Here is a 13,167-nt window from a genome sequence, read left to right on the forward strand (position 1 = left end):
AACATTTTGCATATTTTCAGATCCCAGCTACAAGTTATGTAACTTGCCTGGGCATACCAATCATTCCTCTGCAGTTTTTCCAGTGTTCTTGAGGGGTTATGGGCCCTAAGTGTGAAAATGTGGTGCTATAGCAGCACTTGTACTTAGAAGAAGCTTGAGGGGAAAAAATCCAAGTGTTGCAGCTGAAGAGGAAGGTTCCATCAACCAACAGAACAAYAGAAATGTGCAAAAGTCTCACTTGCATTCGGCTGGCAGTGGAAACCAGCCCAGTTGCTTTGGTGTCATGGTTTAGAAATGGTASTCCCCAATTTAGTGCTCCCACTGAGACTCYCYGAACTACATGCCACCCACTCCCCCCTCYCTCTTCTCCTCGCCCTCCTCGCAGCAGGATGGAAAGGAGAATTGGAGTCAAAAAAGATAAAGATCATGAGTTGAGAAAAGAACAATTTACTGGAAACAGCAATGAGATAAGAAAACTAATAATAACAGCAACAATATTAATAACAAAGGTGTGCAAGAAACAAAGGATTTGCACACGAGTTCTCACCCCTGACAAAACCCAACCTGTTCCTCCACCACACTATGCCAACCCAGAAAGGATTCCTTTCCCCATCTGTGGAAAATGACCTGAGGTGGTATACAACAACCTCCAGGTCCTAGCCATGGTCCCTCCCTCCAAAATACATTACAAAAATTAATCCTGTCCTCCCAAACCAGGACACTCTGGTAACTGCATAATGAGTTCAGRAGTGTCCATTTGTGCTTGCTTCCCTCAAATATTTAGTCAGAGGCAAAAGCAAACGTTTTAAGAGCACAGTACCAATAAATGCATTAAAAAAATAATAATAATTGATTGGGAAAAAGAAACCATCTCCATATGATCTCTCAGTAGAGATTCATATGATCCATATGATCCATGTGAATCTCTACTGATCCACATTTTATCATACTGTTGGCTCTCAGATATCTCTGAATTATTTCCTGCTGAGCAAAAAAAAAGGATGGTTGAAGATACAACGGGGTACTCACAGGCAATATGAGGTCTGCAGTGATGTTCCAATCCACCTTTGTGAAATGAAACATTCCTCCAGATTTTCACATGCATATATTACATAAGTGTATTATATACATCAATTTGCACAGGACATTCACATGAAATTATTTCCAAAATGAAAGGGACCAGGAGATGCTTTTTTAACATTGGAGTACAGCGATCTAGTAATTTGGAGTCACCTCCTATCTGAAGGGATATCCATCCACATGTGTGCACACATGAAAGGGTGAAACAGCAGAGAGAGAACGCTCTTTGCAAAGCTGAAAAGCTCCATGTTGAGGTGACATGCACTGAAGACTAAAACTCCAACCTTATATGGGCTCTGAGCAGACAGTTCTRGTGGGAGRTGTCTCTACCCACAGCAGGGGGTTGGAACGGGSTSATCTTTAAGGCCCCTGGCAACCCAAACCATTCYGTGAATCTGTGATGATCTACAATTATTTTAAATTAAAGGATTTTGCAAGCTTTTGCCCACGAGTCTTTTACCTTACAAAAACCCTTCTGCGCTGCTGAGGCTTCTCAAGCAATGCCATGAGAAATTTTTCAATACATGTATCATTAAAGATAAACACATATGTATATRTGCACATGTGAATAAATAAATGTCTATTTATACACATGGACATTTATAAAATGTGTTTCAGCTTTTGCTGTTTCTGAATTTAGACATACATTTTGGATAAACATGAAAGAACATCTCATTGTGGCATTATTATTATTAGTAGTAGTGGTAGTAGTATTTTACAAACTTTCAAGGAATACATGTTACTAATAAATTTACCCAGTTCTGACATGGTACCTCTCTTATACTTCTTACATATTATACTTATATGTCAATAAAGGCATACAAGAGGAGCAGTTTACTAACTGGTAACTAACAGTTTACTGATAACTACATTACCAAAGTAAAGGACAAAACCATGTTTCTCTGAAATTTTTACTTTCTTTCACCCTTGAACTTGTCAACTGTTAAAAAATTCCCAAAGCAATGAAAAGGTTGTTTTAATCACATTAATATACGGGTTTGATATTGATATATTAAAATACAATTCTATTGTGTATATATATGCAGTTTTTATATAAGCCATATTCTGAAATATCTTTCTGCCTTAAATAATGCAGGGTAATATTTGAAGCAAGTTTTAAACAATTCATTTTTAATTCAGCCATGTATTCCCAAGTAATCAAGGTCAGAGCCTTCATTTAAAAAACATCACCTAATATTTTAATAAAGGCATTTTAAGATAGTTGCTGCACAAGGTATTCAGGAGGTGCAATATGGAGGGTTGGTAGTGGTGTGTTTTTCTCCTAGGTTTGCAGAAGTAGCCTATGCTACATCTCAAAAATGCAGCATTATAGAGCCTTAGAAGGTATCAGGGATCATTAGACCATCCAGCCCGATTCTCAGTTTCATCCAAGTGTCCTGATGCTACAGGAATGGCTCTCTCCTCCAAAAGCCAAARTATGGGGCACTCATGGAAAACAAGATGGAGATATGTATCACCTCCACCTGGCAGGTCTCCAGTGTCTGATCCTGTTTGGCAGATGTGAGAAGGTGACCCCAACAGCTGAACCTCCCTGCCCATAAAGAGATGAGACACCAACACCCATCTGACCCTGGAGGGAAATATTAGGCATTGTTGGTTGCCATTGCCAGAAGCACGTGAGCAGGGCATGGCCATCAGGCATCTCAGAGAATGCTCAGTGCCAACAGTGAGCTGCTCCATTCAATTTTATGCCTATGAGCATTGAAAAATGCCACCTGCAAGGTCAAGGAGCAGTGCCACTCTTGGCTCCCGTGCAGTGTTCAGGGGCCCACACACACCAACGGTGTCACCGCCTCACCTCCAAACAGGCCAGCAAAGGAAGCTGAAATCTGCATGCTCCCCTCAAAACTGGCTCTTAACATAGGCAAATAATTATTTTTTTAGTGCAACAGATTGTCTACCACAGGAAAAAACATGAAGCCTGATTTCCTACTTTGCTTCTTCTGGACTCCTGGTGAACCAGTCCAGCTGCTGTGGAGCTGGAGGATGAAGAGGGACTGATATAAGCGCTACTGCACCAGCAGTTTTCTGCACTCTCCCTTTGTTTCAGCTGTAGCACCCCAACATTCCCGCCCTGCCCCTTTTGTCCAACCACACTGCCAGCAGACACAGGACTTCCCAGTTCTGGGAAGAAAGGTAAACAAGAGCCCTCCTTGGATGGTGTGGCARGAGACTGCCATGTCAGCAGCTGCTGCCCTGCAAAACCAGTGATCACACGAGTGAGTTTGGTCCTTCTGGGGTGCCACCACTCCACTCTGCACCTCTGCAATGCATCTTTGGGACTGGGTGTCTGCCTGTGAGCTGCCTTCAGCAGCCCCATGCCAAATGGGATCTGCATCAATTTAATAGAACACAACTGTTTTGATTTCAACAAGATCCCTTTCAATAAGTTCCAAAGGAATCTGGCCTTGTTTCAGGATATGTTTTGCTTATCCTAGCTCTTCCTGGAGAAGGAACTCCTAAGTAAGCCATTGTAAATTTGTTTTCTTGCCTAGGTACACTAGTACTTCAAACCCAGCCGAAGACAATAATAGTTAAAGTATATAGATTTAACAGCTGAACTCCACCCAAACTTTTATTTTTGTGTGCTACTCAGACCTTACCCATTCCTTGGTCTCTGTGTAGACTTGTCTCATAAACTTTTGAATACACACAGAAAAAAGGAAAAGCAAACAAAACAAACATAACTGGAGACAAGAATGTCAGGGTGTAAGTAGAGGAAATCGCTTAATTTTAGATAAGCRCTTGGCTCAGTGTGCTAATCGGCTATTCAGGAACACTCACTCATGCTGAGAGTATTTCACTCACTATTAGCCTTGGTGCTTCAAACCCCTCTCCTGACACGGCATCTCGCTCTGTGAGAACARGGGTGGCAGAATGAGGGCTCCGTGATTTATCCACCTTCCTTGTAGAGCCGCCGCAAAAATCTGCACAAGTTGCATTGTTCTCCTTGCGTAGGCATGACTGGGATTGGTCAAAAGTGATGATACATTGGTGCAATTAAAGTGCTCATCTGCACCTCTGACCAACTAATTAAGCTGGAGACACATTAATTAGGCTGTTGAGCTGAACAGCATCTTGGGAGTCGCTTGCATGCCACAGACTATTGTCCTGGATTTCTAACCAAGGCAGAAGTGAATGAAAACACTGATTTGTTTACTTATTTGAATGTTTTGATTCCCCTGAACATGTTCTAAATTGCAGCCTCCACATTTTTGGTTGGGTTGTTTGGGTTGGTTTTGTTTTCTAGTTCTTCTCAAATACAGGTAGGATGGAGAGCTGAGGGTTACTGAGTGAGAGAGACTCATTTGTTAAAGTATGGGGATTCTGGTTTGTCCCAGACACAGCAGAYTTGGAGGTAAGACCATTCGGATGCCTCCCAGCAAAAGCAGTATATTAAGYTGATGAAAGACTGAAATTAATTTGTATGAGTTAGGGGACTTGATGTTTGGGTAAAAGATAGTGTCAGTGAAAACCGCTGAATATACTTTGTCAGCCATGCCACTGTATTTATTTATTATTTCTACTAATATGTTTTTCAGCTGCACCAGGGAACACAACCAACACCCTTCTTCTCAGTAAGATTTCCTGAAGGATTAATTTGACCCACTGCATTTTGCAGGCAGCCCCTGTCCTGGCAGCCTTCCAGCTGTAGCTCCACAGCTCTCAGCTTGTGGCCGGTGATAGAAGCACACAGAGAAAAAGAAAATGCAAGTGAGAGCCTCAGGCCAGGATAGTGCTGGCAATTACCTAAGCGCAGCTCAGGGTGTGTGCAAATCAGCCAGTCAGTGCTATGCCTTCCAGTCAGGGCTTCACAAGCTCATTTGCATCCACTTCTCCAACCAGTTCCCTTCGTTCCTCTTCCCTAGTGCCACCAAGAGCCCTGTGCTACATCTTCAAACACAGACAGCACCCAAARTACCAGTGAAACACTCCAGCTTACTGCTCCTACCCCAAGGTCAACGTGCAAGCATGCCCATTCAAAGGGGCAGAGGCAACCACTCTAATGTAGCCACAAGGCAAATTGAGGAACTGACTCTTAGCTGGGTAAATTGTTGTGATATCATTATCAAGCCCAGTGAAGGAAGAAAGAAAAGCAATGGACATCACCAAGGTTAGGAAGGCTGTATTCAGGCATTGAAACACACAAAGCAATATACTCACCTCGGGGAAACTTAAAACTGCCACAGATAACAAACAGCAGACAGCAAATCAGTCCTTCAGATACCAAGAGAAACTTCTGAAAAGTAGTCATTAATTTGGCTACCGTGATGAATTCTGCCGTGGTGAAAGCAACAACCCACTTCACTGCTTCACTGATTCATTGCCTGGGAGGCCATGAAGAACACTGTGATAATTTAACCTGTCTTCCTGCATAAGACTTCAGCTACCRGCAATCTTTTATAATGCCTTCAGCTGGAAGGAAAGGGGTGGTTTTGATGAAACAACATTCTTCATACCTTTGTGTGCAGCTGTTGCCTCACTCCATTTTTTGTGGGGAGCCYCCTCCCAGCTTTCTGCACTGGCAATGGAGAGCAAGCCGGGCAGCAGAATYACTGCAACTGGCCCTATTTTGCTTTTCTTTTGTACTCGGACAAGTAGAGAAACATCCCACCAAACGATGAGTTCAGCAGAGCAAACATGCCTGTCACACCCACAGAGCAGGCTACAGCTGCCAGATGCTCACATGCATTGCACAGTGCCATGCGCGACTCTCACTGGAGATGCAGCCCTCAAYTCCAGCATTGCAGTCTAGGACAGTCACAAGTGCAGGGTTCAAGGGAGTCTGGATCTCCTAATGGTTATTTCACCCCTAGGTAAGCCTAGTTCAGTCCTTTTCTTTCTTGCTTTCTCCTTCTCATTCTCCATCTGTCTGAAGTGGTAACTGCTGACACACAGTTTCTGSTCCCCAGATATATTTTCACTGCTTAGCACTCTTTAAACTATTCYAGATAGCTTGATAACATATGAAAGGCTTTTATTCATTGAAGCAATGCATCAAGTCTTTGAACAAATCTGCTTTATATAAGATTTACACAACTGAAAATGCCCTTTTATCRAGCTTTACTCGGAAGCCCTTTTTGGTATTACTAGGCTTAAAGACACTGGAAATGTCCCCTGTGCCTGCATGTTTATGGCACAGGGGAAAAATTCCTATTCCAGGATATTTCCATCTGGCTTTGGAATTAACAGCTGCACTGGATCCTGAAATTTCCTCATCTGTTAGATGCGATCTACTGAATATCAGTATTTCATGCCAAATCATAAGTCTCCCTCAGGCCTTTTCTCAYTTAACCACTTTAATTTTTTTCTAGTGAAATTGCCTCTTGCCCTCTCTCCCTGTTCTTTTTGGCTAAAAGCTTTCCTGGCCTTCAACAAAATTTCCTCTCCTCCATAGATTGCATCTCTCTTACTCTCTCAGTACCCCAAGCAAGTGGCATAACTACATCACCTGTACCTAGTTTTGATGYTGGCTATTCTTATTGCAGCCTTGAAGAAGGGGAGCTTGTGGGCAAAATAATTCATGCTTTTCCTGTTTATTGTTTCAAGTTATGTTATGTTACATCACCTAACCTAACTGACACTCCTAGTTCATCCCAGCTAAACCAACCATACTTATGAAGCTGTCATAAATGACAGAGCATTGTATAGCTTTGCCTTGCTTTCAATACTAAAACCCAGTCAGACAYATCATTACCATCACCCTTTGGTGATGCACCCCTACAGTTCTGCCAGTTGGTGTCTGTCCCCATCTCAGTGAAATTGCTTAGTTTTTTTAAGTGATGTCATGAAAGTTGTATTATGGCTCTGCTGACAAAGAGATTCAGATTCTGGTACTGCAAAACCCCACTTGCCTTGTGCTGCACATTGGCAACTAGTGCCACTTAAAATCATCACACAAGACTAAAATATTTGTGTAGAATGCTAGAAGAGGCCACATTTCGAAAGAAAAGGAATTACATGAAAATTAGAAAAGGAATTACATGAAAAAAAGCAAAAATAAAATCTAATTTTCTGTGCCATCTCCCTGTTCACTGTAAGTTCCAATCTGAGTTTTCCTTCTGCTTGAGTCTTTTATTGGGGATCACTTCTCACATGCTTTTTAATTTATAATAAGATTCAAGGACACACTGCAGCTTTTTCATATATTTGGGACTAACAGGATCTGTCTCTCTCTTCCCTCTTCTACCTACACATGATCAAARTGGAAATTTAATTATGTTTTGGATAGCTATCACTGCATTAAATTTGGGTTGAAAGGTCAGAGGAAAGGGACATACAGATGCAGAGTATGTGTGAGTGTGTCTCATTCCCACAGGAAATCAGGCTTAAAAAAATGGAAGATTTGCAAGGAAAATAAGCTGCACTGTTGCTCAGAATAATACACCGACTTGAAACTTCAGAGATTGGTGAACATAAAAAGTAATCTATATCTATACATCTTCACTCTGGGTATTGCTATTTCTCAGAGGTCCTCTGAAGTCTCTAGATTTACATTCATCAATGCCAATAGCCCATTCATCCCATATTTGTAAGGTTGTATGTAAGTTAACTCTAGATCTACACACATGAGCATAGACACGAGTATATATGAGCACTCAGGCATTAACAGGGAAATACCACAACAGCTCCTGTCCCAAAGAACAGAGATTTGCACCCATGTCAAGACCAAAATTATACCAAACTTGAAAAGATAAAGCAGGCCAGGGAAAGAAAGGGAGTGCAAACTACTCTTTTTACTCCCTCTCTCTCACAAGCTTGCAATAGTGGCTTTCTGATGGACCACTTGAATGTCACCTCCACCCATCTGAAACTTGGCTGCGGATCTGTCTTTTCTTAATTACTGCGCAACTCTATTAAAGCTCTCAGTGGAACCGATGAGTGAGTGTCCCAGCCAATTYTGCTTCTTGTATTTTTAAAAAAGCACACACAAGTCTATTGAAAATAATTTTTAAGAATTTTAATCAAAGCAAATGTGTCTGAATTACTCTCATTAAAGCAGCATTTCCACCCATACAAAGAATGAGACTACAGAGACTGACCTACAAAAAAAACCCATGTATTAAAACAGGGGCTGGGAAAAGGGGATGGTTAGAAACTGAGCAGTGTTTGAGACACCTTCTAGGACAGACACAGAAAGCAAAGATTGCTTCTCCAGAAATACAGATTTATCTAGCTTTCTTAATTTCACATTTATAAAGTATTTGTCAAGGTTTTGATGCAGTGGCCCAGCAGGTCCTGTGTCTGTAGAGGCTGCCTGGCCCTTCACAAGAAAAGAAGGGGGAAGATATCTAAAACCAAGCAGTATGTGTTCTTGCTTCTGAAGCACACCAAGGACTTCAGTTCACAGCCACTGAACACTGCCAGCCTGCTTATTTAGCTAGAATATAATTAATGAGGACTGGGGAGGGAGCCTAGGGAAGGCAAGGGACCATGTAAAACAGTGTAAAACAAGAAAGAGAGAGAGCGGTAGAGCTATAGGAGAGCCATGTAATACCTGCGTGCCTGAGGCTAGACTCAACCTTACAGCTTCTRGTGCAACTATTCTTAAAATAAAAGACAAGCCTTCATTCAGCTCTAGTTTTAATTAACACGCTAAGTATGTGAATAGATACCCACATCCTCAAACTTGGCACTGAGAAAGCGAGCTCTCACTTCAAAGCGGTGCTGAGGACACTTCAGCTGACATAAAGACTGTTCAGTATTTTTTCTCTGCCTTTTTGTTTTAACACCTGTCAAAGTTTATTTGCCTTCACCAAAAAAAAGAAAACAAACCCCAACCATCCAACCATCCTCACTCCTCCCTATCTCCCCTAGTAATACAGAAACCTTTGCTAACGGGGATAGCGCAAAGACAGGCCCTGTGGGATGGGCTTTTCATGTCTGCTTTAGGTTACAGCTCACTTGCAATGTCTTTGGAGCAATCAGGGATACGGTAGCTGAAGTAATTTAAACGGATACCAAGTGCAAACAGCTCAAAATACACACTGGGAAGCTGTCAAGCAGCACCCCGAGAGAATATGTGTGTGTGTGCAGTGAGTCCTGCCCTCCCCCTGCTGCCCTGTGCTGCACCAGCCTGCTGGTCTCAAACCACGAGGAGAATGCCTCGCTGCAAGGGCTGCCACTGCCCCCTCTGCTCTTTCCAGCAACCTCCAACCACATCTGCTCACCCCTGGGACTTAAAAAAAATTTTCTTCTCAGAGGTCCTCTGCTTAGCAATGTTTAGTCTCCAAAATAGGAAGCCTACTGGGATTCATTTGGAGCATAACTGAAATTCAGGGGCACCTCTGCTTTCTCCCAACAGAGTTTAAATAGATACAGAACAGATGGTATAAACGTGGCCTGAATAAAGAACAGCTTTACTCTTCCTTTTATTTTTCCTAGTGTCTGTTTTTGTTTTTTCCAAAACAATTATAAGCAAAAAGAGGCTGGGGGAGGAGAGGGAAGGATGAGAAATACTTTTTAGAGACTACACCAAAGAGTATCTGAGCAGCACGTTAACCCCAGCACAACATCAGACACAATGCCCTGCCATGAGGCAGCTTACCTTGGGACTTYCCTCACCTGAAGCTGACTAGAAGGGCAGGTTCTCCACTTTGCAGAGTACCTGATGGCCAGAAGAGCTTTACATTTCTGTCAACTTAGAAAGCTGAAGCAATYGTGCAGAATCTCACCATTTGTTCCAAACCTTAAAAGTCCCATTTACAGCAGAGGAATGCTGTGCTCTAACCAGAGATGTCATGTTGGACAATTCCAGCAAGGAACATTATCTGAGGTATGAACTTATAGGTTCACTGTTTCAACACAGATTTGTGATGGATCCCATCCCATCATCACCTGGTTCAACACCCATCCCAGGACACCTCCTTCCTTTGGGCCACCAAGCAAGAACAGCAGAGAWGGATGATTTAACAGTCTGATGAACAGAGCCTGGATGATTTAACCAAATCTCCATTTGCTTTGGCAAAAACTGAGTCACTGACCAAAACAAGGATTTAACAATGTCTTAAGAAGGTGGATAATYTGCCCTCCAAATTTTTAAATGTTTCTTTATCAGAGGCTGCTCGCTTTAGATCTATAAAATTAGGGCTGCCCCTGCATCAAGGACATATGACAGATCCTCAGAGCCCAAATCTGCTAACAGCTCTAAATGAGGCATAAGACGCGAGTTTGGTCTCAGAGAACTGACCGTCACAACGAATTCCACATTCAGTGCTCCRTGTGCTCGACAGCCAGAAAGCCCCRGCTCTGCACATTTCAGCAGGCATTTTAAACTTAATAGGCAGCACGTGATGCTTTGTTAAGRTTTTGGTGCTGCTGCAGTTTTCAGCTGTTAGGAGGTTTGTGAGGTTTTACAAAACAGAAGCGCATACATACATTTTGAAACTCAGCAGATCTAATCCAAGCCATGAATATGGATTTTCTTATCTCCCTCACTCACCAAAGGAWGTGGAATTGCAAAATTAATGTGACTGATACACTGAACCAAAAACAAACAAAAAAAACCCCAACAACCAAACARAAAAAAGAAYGATCCGTTCATGTAAATGAATGATCCTATCTTAAAAAACAGATTGTGCAAATAATTTCTACTCTCCACATTGCTTTATCTTCTTCTGCTACTACTTTTTACAAAAATATTTGGACTATATTAAAGAAACAATAATCCAAAATACTGACCTAGAGAGGACCTATGATAGTAACAGTGGATAACCGAGTATTGTGAATAGGATTCTGGAGCCCTGGAGATGCTCTTGTTTCTGTGGAGACCTTGTTACCATTTTCATCARTGAGAATGCAGTAGAAATTTGCAGTCACACATACATACAAAGGTAATTTTCCCCTTGTCAATATGTAGAAAAACAGGATGGCCCAAACAAAGGGCTGAAGAAGAGGAAAYGGGAGATGGCATGCTCCTAAAGAAGCAGCACAAAGTCATTTTTAGGTTGCTTGTTACAATAGACGAAATAAAGAACCCGAACCCAAAGATGTCAAGCATCAGCAATAACATAGACAGTATCTATGGTATTAAAAAATATCCTCGTTTATGCACTACTCCTGACATTTCTCTCGCTCCCAGGGGTTTGCTGGAGTTGCTGCACACTTGTTCTGCCTGGATGGCTGCTGAAAGACATTCAGTGTTGCAATCCTTTGTTTATCACAGAACCACACTTCTTGCTGGTAACATTTTACAACTCTTATCACGCTGTTCAATCCAGCTACAACTGTCCAAATCTTGTCTTCTCTAAACCAGGGGAGGTCAAAAAGAAAGAACACACTATTAKAGCCATTGCAGTTAGCTGGTTTAGCAAATACAGCCATTAAGCAGGGATTCAGTTTCATCAACCTGTAAGTTTAGCAAATCCCTCAGCATTTCTGCATAGCAGAAAAAGTGATTAGAATTCAGTTTATTTATCCCAAGTTTTTTAAACTATCATTGTTCTGCATTCCTAAGGGTTTTGCTGTGGGGTTAAACTRCAAGGTTGTGGGGTTTTACACCATAAATTGAGAATTCTCAGATATGCTGCAATAAGCAATTAAAAATGGGAGCTACAGAAATACAAGTTTTAGACTCCAGTGCTTGAAAACAGCTGCCTTGGGGTATTGAAGAGCCTCTCCTAGTCAATACACTCTCAAATTTAAAGCCTTGCCCAAAGCAAAGCTTTTTACTTCAAATGCTCCTTAAGAATTGTGCAGACTAGCCAAGCATCAAGAAAAAAACACCTAAATGTAAAGTCCACCTCTGTTCAAGAAAGCGTTTAATCATCTGTCACTGAATTCCTTTGGCTTCCTCAGATTTAATACTTTAGTTTCTCACTAAGCATGTTTTCTGAATCATGTCCCAAGTATTTAAATACATTTCTTAAGCAGATCCTCAAGAAACATCTGCAACCATTAATCAAAAAAAATTAAGCAAGAAATTATTAATTTGCAATTCAATCAGCAAATTGGCCATACTTGGAAACTGATCTCCCTGTTATGCTCATAGCCAGCCCCATGTGTCTACCACATGACAGACTGCTTTGAAGTCTTGTAAGATTCACCACCGTTTTTAAATTCTTCTAAGTGACATCACACACTTGAAAATGACACCTGAATCCAAACCATCTTGTAGAAATTGTTGGGTTTTTTTAAGAGTTTTTTTTGTTTTGTTTTGTTTTGTTTAGGGTTTTTTTGGGGTTTTTTTGTTTTTTTGAAGGGGGCTGGGGTGGGGTTTGTTTTTTACCCCACATTCAAATTTCTGGAGGCACATCCGGATTTCTCTCAAGCAGATGCAAATCCCAGTGATTCAGACCTAGTCAGGGCATGCAGGCACCTATAGGGCACTGCTTCCCAAATTGATCAGTGCAGTGACAACACACGCCCATCTTTTCATAACTCTCAAGACAGGAATGTAAATAACCTTCAGCCTGAAACCACTCAGATTTCTCACTTCAAGTTTTTGTTTTTACTTAATCTTGAAAATCAACCCAGAGAGCTACAGACTCCTAACCTAATCTGACTGTTTCGAGGGCAACAACTGTACCAAATAGCCACTTCTTTTGTTTTCAACTTCTCAGATCTAACGGGTTCATTAAGTCCTATCTTCAGCTGTTTGACGTTACCAGCATTGTCAACTTCWTTATTTGTCCTGGGAGGCACACATTTTAAACAATGTGACTCAACTGCACACACTGAGAATGAAAGACTTTGYTTTCTTACCTGTTTTTCCCCACTGAATTCTTGTTCAGCTTTAGTCCAAGTCCTGAGCTTCAGAGATTACCAAAAAAATTTCTATACATCCATCAAGTGTTTTAGTGAGGTAGAAAACTGCACTTCTGAAACGGGCTGCTTCCCAGCTCAAAGGTGTTAAAGGAAAAGCAAGATCTGGAGTTCCAGTGACATTCTTGAGATACAATTCAACAGAAATTACATAAGCAGGCCATTGCAAAACATGCCCAGTAGATGTTTTTGCACATACAAATCTGAATTTCCAAGCTAGTGYCTAATCGTGTGCACATTTTCAGGTGTCCTTTCTTTCTCCACCCACTCATCACTCTTTTGAACCAGGTAGGCCAAGACTGT

This window comes from Malurus melanocephalus, unplaced genomic scaffold (genome assembly GCF_030028575.1).
Source record: "Malurus melanocephalus ecotype Western Australia unplaced genomic scaffold, MMel_1.1 scaffold_187, whole genome shotgun sequence".
In the NCBI taxonomy this organism is placed as follows: Eukaryota; Metazoa; Chordata; class Aves; order Passeriformes; family Maluridae; genus Malurus; species Malurus melanocephalus.